This window comes from Euprymna scolopes, chromosome 16 (genome assembly GCF_053919585.1).
Source record: "Euprymna scolopes isolate OS-2025 chromosome 16, ASM5391958v1, whole genome shotgun sequence".
NCBI lineage: Eukaryota > Metazoa > Mollusca > Cephalopoda > Sepiida > Sepiolidae > Euprymna > Euprymna scolopes.
Genome location: NC_136497.1, coordinates 67,944,820 through 67,952,567, shown reverse-complemented (window position 1 = coordinate 67,952,567; position 7,748 = coordinate 67,944,820). Strand labels below are relative to the sequence as shown.

The following is a 7,748-nucleotide window of genomic DNA, read 5'->3' as shown; positions in this document are numbered from 1 at the left end:
GGATGCCATTTTATTTTAATTTCTTAAAACTAATTAGCCTTCAGCAAAAATGCTAACCTTATCTATAAAAACTATCGCATTGTTTATTATATTTAAACAATAAACACTACAGACCGCTCAGGCATTTTCTTCAACGTCCTCGCATTGGTACGCTCTAAATGTGTTTCTCATTCTCTCCCCTTCTCCGTTGATCTTTATCTAGAATCAATGTTTGATTCAACACTTTTCAATTTTGCATTTCTCGTTAAATATTCCGCGTTAATCCTAGTTTGCTATGGCACACGGAAATCGATTGTTTTTGTTTTATTTTTTGTTTTTGTGTTATTGTTTTTTTGTTTTTTGCTTTTTGTTTTTTGTTTTTTTTTGTTTTTTTTTTGTTTTCGTTTTTTTATATATATAGAGGGAAATAAAAAAAATGGTTTGTTTGAGAAAAAAACAAAAACAAACCAAACAAATAATAACCTTGCTTCCTTTTCTAACTCGAAACAATTTATCTTCACAATGTTATAATTAGAAAAGTCAGAGGTTCCAATATTAATGTTTGAAAATTTATGTTAAAATATATACTGTTTCATGGCAATCCTGAAGTATAATTTTTTTACATAGGCATAACCACTTATCAAGGCCCGGGGACCACTCGAGGATAAGGGATAACAGTATACAGTAGTCAATTGGACAATATAGTAATGGTTAGTAATGGAAATTCGGTAAATTTGTTAACTTAAGTGGGACGGTTCATCAAGAACTTGTTTACGTTGGACTTGAAGACAACCATATTGTAGTCAGCTGGAAAGCAGGGAAACGGAAGACAATTCCACAGGCGTGCAGTTCTAAGAAAGAAGCTTTGTTCATGGAATCTACGTTTAGGTTTAGGCGCAGATAAAGAGTGGGGGGAATTATTGATAGTGTTTTCAGCTAGACGAGTGTTTCTTGTGAAAGTTTGGCGAGGGGGAGACCATAGACTGAAGCTCAGTAGAGCACTTGCCATGAAAATAACGATAAAGCAGAGACAAACTCGTAACATATCTTCTATGAGATAGAGGTAGCAGGGAAGAGAAAAGGACACCTCCTACGAGGGTACAAAGTCTATTTTGAACTCTATCAAGGCAGGACAAGTCCTTTCTAGCAGTTCCTGCCCAGATGTGGCAACAGTACTCTATCCTTGGACATACCTGACTCTTATATAGATAGAGAATTGCATCAGCAGTGAGATATGTACTGGTTCGATAGCAGGATCCCACCATTTTTTCAGCGGCCTTGTCAATAGATTTGATGTACGTGTTCCATTTAAGATCAGGAGTAAAGGTCAAGCCAAGAAGCTTGTCAAAGCATGAGGCCTCCCCAAGACGAGATCCATTCATTTCAATCGATGCCAGAGGGGGATCAGAATGTTGATGATGTAAAGATAGAAGCTTGGTTTTAGATACATTAAAAGTAACCAGACACTCCTTTCCCTAGTGTACCACGTGCTCAGGATCAGTGGAGAGAGAATCAGAAAGAACTTGGTCGTTTACGGTCTTAGATGTCCTACCATAAATGGTAGTGTCATCAGCATAAATGTCTACAAATGATGTAAGGATGTGATTTGGAAGATCATTAATGTAGATCAGGAAAAGTGTTGGGCACAGGATGGACCCCTGAGGGACTTGTAGGGGACTAGGATATATAAATACCCCAATCCCGTTACAAGAGAACAATGAAACGAATGAGGAATTGAAGGAAACAAAGGCTCAGTTAATGGATAAGATAAACGTGGTTTATTTGCTATTGAAAGAAATGAACGTTTTAGTTACAATATGTCCGCGCGTATGTGGCCAATGTTCGTTGCAGGACTGGTGTTGTTGCAAGAAAGGAAATGTGTTTTCATCTCAAGTTCGGGTCACTATTGTTTGTTCGCGCGTGGGAAGAGAAATAATTGTTGTAGGAAAATTGAGAATAGTAGTCCAGCGTGTGTATGCATTGATAAGGAATTAACTTCTGTGGGGGTAGTATAATTAAACAAAGCGTACTTATCTTTTCAGACGACGGGGGTGGTAAGTGGCGGCCAGTCGTGCTACTTCGGTGATATGTGTCAGGCTTTTAACTGGAGAGCGACGACTACATTTATCAAGCTAGCAGCGCGGCGTTTTTGCCTCCTGTGTTTTTCTTCTTTTTCTTCTTTGGTTTGTGTAAGATAGGCATTGTTAGAATTGAAGGCGTCTCGGCTTATAACGTGAGAGCGGAGTTGGCTTCAGTTCACTGGTGCCTTATTTCTTCTTCTTCTTCTTCTTCTTCTTCATCTCTTTAGGTCGGGTGGAAGAATGTCTGTGCGTTCACTGACGCAGCTGGGCGAATCTCCTTTTCTTTTCTTTTTCTTCTTCATTTCTTTAGGTCGGGTGGAAGACTGTCCGTGCGTTCACTGACGCAGCTAGGCGAATCTCTCCTCTCTTTCTTTCTGGTCCCCTCCTTTTATAGTCGTAAACCGGCTTCCAGCGGCCGTGATAATTTAGGCCTTTATTTTCGGCGGGGAGCTCTGCCATTGGTTCATAATTCTTTTTATGGTTTCTTATTTTTCTTTTTCCAAACGGAAGCGATGCGTGGAGCCATGTGCAAACGACGATTTTTTATTTTATCTCTTATGCTGGAGACGTTAGCATCCGGTTGGCATGTTCCCACAGACTCCAGCATTAATACTGTGAGCTTCTGATTTTTGCCTATCAACTACTACCCTTATGAACCTATCATAGAGAAATGATTTAATAATTGAGAAGACATTTCCAGCTATACCATAGCTGGAGATCTTGTGAAGTAGACCTTTATGACATACCCTATCAAAGGCCTTTGATATGTCAAGAGCAATTGCCCTAAAAAGGTTTCCTCCATCGAGAGATTCGTTAATCCTATGAGATATAGCTGGAATATATGGAAGGATTTTTAAACCACATGTCACGATACATCGTACCGACATCGTCCATTAAAGAAACCGGATGTTAAGATTCTCACTTTGTTATATCTACGGAAGCCTATAAGTGTAAAAAAAACACTAATTCAGAAACGTTAGTAATCTCGATATGGGATTATATTCCTTCAAATTTTCCACTTTTAAAGGTTTTCGGGGGCGCTGAAAACGAAAATAACCATTTATATATATACGGCAAACGAAACTCGTAGTTTCCAAGATAAGAAATTTTAGTGGTCAGAAAGTGGGGGGTCACTTTTCTATAATAATGTAACGTCAAATGGGAACCCACTTTGTGACCACATTGGGGGTGGGCAATGAACACAATTTGGCCGTAATTCTTTAAAGACAAGTAAATAAGTCTGAGGTATGCAAAAACTATATAAATAAAACGAAACACTAAACAGTTGCGTAGTCGTGACAGAAGTCAATATATAATAAATGAAAATACCGATATATATAAAATTTGTAATAATTGCAAAAAGAAACCAGAGACTGAAATTCTTAACACAGAACGTGGACGTGGGTTAGCGACAGTGTCAACCAGTTTAAAAGAATCCTTATGGATTTTCTGTCCGACTTATAAATACCAAAGGGAGATAACAGTTATCTCCCTTTAAAAGGACGATAAGTTAACTTATCGTCCTTTTTTTTTACTTGTGGCGTTTTTATGCTACCATACGTGAAAACTGGTATCTTTTATTTTTGGATTTACACGGATTACTGATTAACGAGCAGAGTAAATGTAATTTTTTTTTTAATGTCGCAAAGAAATACCTGAATTTTTGATTTATTATACTATAGATCTGCATTATTCGGTATCGTCTTTTTTTTATATCGAAAAAAAGGAAAGCAGGAATTAAATATAAAAATATACATTGACCGAAAAATATTGACTGGAAAATTCTAAACAAAAAATAAGCTTCCACTTAAAAAAAAAAAAAAAAAAAAAAAAAAACGTGGTTATCGAAAAAAAAAGGATTTACACTTTGGACTTTACAGGTAAATTTGCACATAACTGTTCTTTATTTTTTAAAATTTGATTATTTTATTTATTGATGTTTTATCTTCAATTTGTGATATATAAAACTTGCGCACAAAAATTAATCCTTAAAATTCTCATAGACATTTCAAAATGGGGGGGATTTATAAAACAACGTTTGTCTAAAATATTATATTCAGTTGATTAGAAAGAGCATAAAATTTCACATTCACCCTGAAAAAACCGTAAAAATTGAACCAATAGAAAAATTTGGATAGATTTTTAAAGTTTAAAAATTGAAAAATATTCAGCTCGTAAAAATCAATTGATTTCGTTACGTAAAAAAAATGGCTGCCTGAGCGCACGCACGCACTTTGTAAACACTGTTTTTTAAAAAATGAAAAATAATATTTCTATTATTTTTCAAACAACTTAAATAGTTTATTTTGGAAGTATATTCTATAAAGAAAATAAATAATCCACTTTAGAAAGAGAAATTACGAGTTTTCTATATTTTATTCGCAGTTTTCTGTTAGGGGTGTCAAAAATTCCCCCAAAATTCTGATACACCTAGTTATTCGTGTGTGCCTGGCGGATAACGGGAAAAACTGGAAACGGTCGACATGTAGTTTTCTGGGTCAATTTTTACGAGTTCCTCAGCGTCATTTACCCCCTAAAAAATGAAGATCTACTTTTTTTTTTTTTTTTTTTTTTGCCTAATACGTTTAAAAGGCCTTTATGAATAATATGAGAAATTTTGAAAAAAAAATAAAAATAAATAGCATTTTAGAGTGGGGCTCACCCACTTCTTGGCCACTTAGCGTTCAACGAGATATGTCACCGTATTATTTCAAGTTTGTCGAGCACGTGGAGGGTGTGAAAGTGCGGCAAACATGACAATTTGGGGGGAGAGGATTATTTGTGAAACATAAAATAACGATATATTTAATTAAAATTTTAGTAGTGTTGGGGGGATTTTAAACATGAGATAACACAATAAATAAAACAAAAACATTGATTTTTGTACGCGTAAGCGCGCGCATATTTTTGTCGCACGTGCGGCAAAAATATACGCGCTTACGCGTACAAAAATCAATGTTTTTATTTTATTTATTTTTCTTTTCTTTAGTTATTTATAATAATAATAATAATAATAATAATAATAATAATAATAATAATAGTAATAATAATAATAATAATAAAATTAGCACCATATAATCGGGTAATTTTTATTCCATCCCCCCCCCATACATGTTTCTGCGAGTCTAAGAACAAGCATGGTCGCCACGTTATATTTATATATCAAACATGCGAATAAATGTTTTTAATACCGTAAAACTAGTTACCGACTCCAATTTTAAATGCGATATTCGTTTTCAGCACACCCCCCCCCCGAGAAGTTCTTAAAGGTAGGTTGTGTGTTAATTAAAAATTTATTCATTTTTTTCGTTTTATTTTGCCCCCCCCCACCAAAAAAAAAACAGCGTCGTTTACCTCCTAAACAAAAATGAAGATCTACTTAAACGGCCTTTATGAATAATATGAAAAGAGAAATTTGGTATTTCCCTCTTTCCGCCACGAAAATTAAATTTATCGTGTTACCTTATGTTTTAAATCTCGCCAACACTACTAAAATTTTAATTAAATATATCGTTATTTTATGTTTCAAATGTAATCCTCTCCCTTCCCCAAAATTGTCATGTTTGCCGCACTTCCACGCCCTCCCCGCGCTCGCCAAACTTGAAATAATATCTCGTTGAACGCTAAGTGACCAAGAAGTGGGTGATCACTTTGAGTTTAATTTATATGGGAAAATGATCCCCCCACTCTAAAATGCTATTTATTTATTTATTTATTTTCAAAATTTCTCTTTTCATATTATTCATAAAGGCCTTTTAAACGTATTACGCAAAATAAAAAGTAGACCTTTATTTTTTTTATAGGGTAAAAATTGACCGTTTTCTGGATATGAAGACATTTTTTGCAAAGTATTCCTTCATGAATTTCAGTGGTCGTTACCATTCTTAACATGAGGAGGGGATTGTAACAATTTGTGTTTTTCGTAATAAGCCTCGCCTGGCCGTTTCCGGTTATTCCTGTCATCTGCCTGCCGGACACACCCGAGTAACTGCGTGGAAATCGCGGGTTCATAACTGCAGAAGATAAAGGTTAATCCGATAAACTTATTGAATAAGAGAGAAATCGCTTTTGCTTACTGGTAAGTGAAACAACAGCTGAAGAAATGTGAGAAAAGTCGCACTAAATTTAAGTTGTTTAAAAACAATAACAATTAAATAAATACGGTTCGTATGTGTTGGGGATATAGCTCAGTGGTAGAGCATTCGACTGCAGATCGAGAGGTCCCCGGTTCAAACCCGGGTGTCCCCTATTCTTATTAATTTAATTTTCTTTAGTTTTTCTACACATGTGCATGTGCAAACAAACGTTTTCCTCAATATTCAACAAAAATTCCTAGCTTTTCGTAAAAAGAAAATTGTATTGTTCAATTTATTTATTTTTTTTTTAGGAGAGAGGGGGTTGTGTATCTATACACATAGATTCGAAAAAGTTGTCAAAAAACAAATATATTATATAAAGGCAAGATTAGCTAGTTTTCTATCAAAATGGATAATTTTTTTATGTTTTTATTTAATGTAACATGTTTATTCAGCTCGAAAAGCATACAGTGTTTACCGATGTATTTGAAAATTAAAAATGGCGCCGGACTCTCTGCTGAATACGGTAAGTTTGGGAAAATGAGTTAAAATAGAAAAATATACAAGATACTATTAAAACACCATCGAATATATGTCATCTTATGTCACGGTAATATATACTGAGTGAGTTTCTAACAGTATTTTGAACGTTGCATTGTTACAAAACGCAGTACTGATCGACGAAAAAAACGGTGAAGTGTAGTTCACCCTCTGTTTCTCTCCCCCTCTCTGTCTTCCTCTCTTAATATCTCTCTCCATCCATCTCTCCCTCTATTTCCCTCTATATCACCCTCTCCATCTCTCATTTGAGCCCCTCTCCTCTCTCTCTCTCTCTCTTTCTTTCTCTACTTTCCTCTGTCTCGCTCCCTCTGTTTCTAACTCTTCCCTCTCTCTGTATATCTCTCAACCCCTCTATCTCTCTCTATTTCCTTCTCTTTCTCTATTTCCCTCTCACTTTCTATTTTCTATCTATATATCTCCCTTTCTGTCTGTCCATGTCTAATTCCTCATCCTATTTTAGTCTCCTAAATTAATTACAGTGAATAAGGCATTGTCAAAACATGGATAAATCCTATTTTAGTCACCGAATTTACTTACTGTGAGATTAGAAGTTATTTGGAAATTACTGCTCCCTTGAACAGCACCAGGAGTAATTGGTAAAACCTTTCTAATTAAATTGATTTTGGCAGCCATTCGGTGACAAAATGACATAGCCTTAGCCCCTGCTGCATGTGGAATACCTGTGACCTTGCTCCTAAGTAGAAGAACTACTTATTCTACTTTGAAACTACTATTAAACATTCAATTTTTCAATAATCTCATGTTCAACATCTCCAAAACATCCAGCATGGGGAAAAATGTTGCAAAAATGCAAACTTACTGTTTGGGATGAATGCATAATGACACGCAAAAAATCACTTGAGGCTCTTGGTCGATCCTTGCAAGATTTGCGTGGTAATGCAGTAATATTGCTTGCAGAAGATTTCAGGCAAATGTTAGCTGCAGTTCCTCAATCAACACCAGCAAATGAAATAAATGCTTACCTCAAATACACTACTTTTTATTGTCATGTGAAGATATTAAACTTAACTCAAAATATGTGTATCCAGTT

The 7,748-nt window shown here is 35.3% G+C and overlaps 1 non-coding gene across 1 annotated transcript; it reads left to right on the top strand.

The window, feature by feature from the left end:
* The first annotated feature begins 6,236 nt into the window (after positions 1–6,236).
* Positions 6,237–6,308, top strand: Trnac-gca (transfer RNA cysteine (anticodon GCA)). The gene has a single exon. It is a non-coding gene; the product is annotated as a tRNA-Cys (tRNA).
* Positions 6,309–7,748: the final 1,440 nt, after the last annotated feature.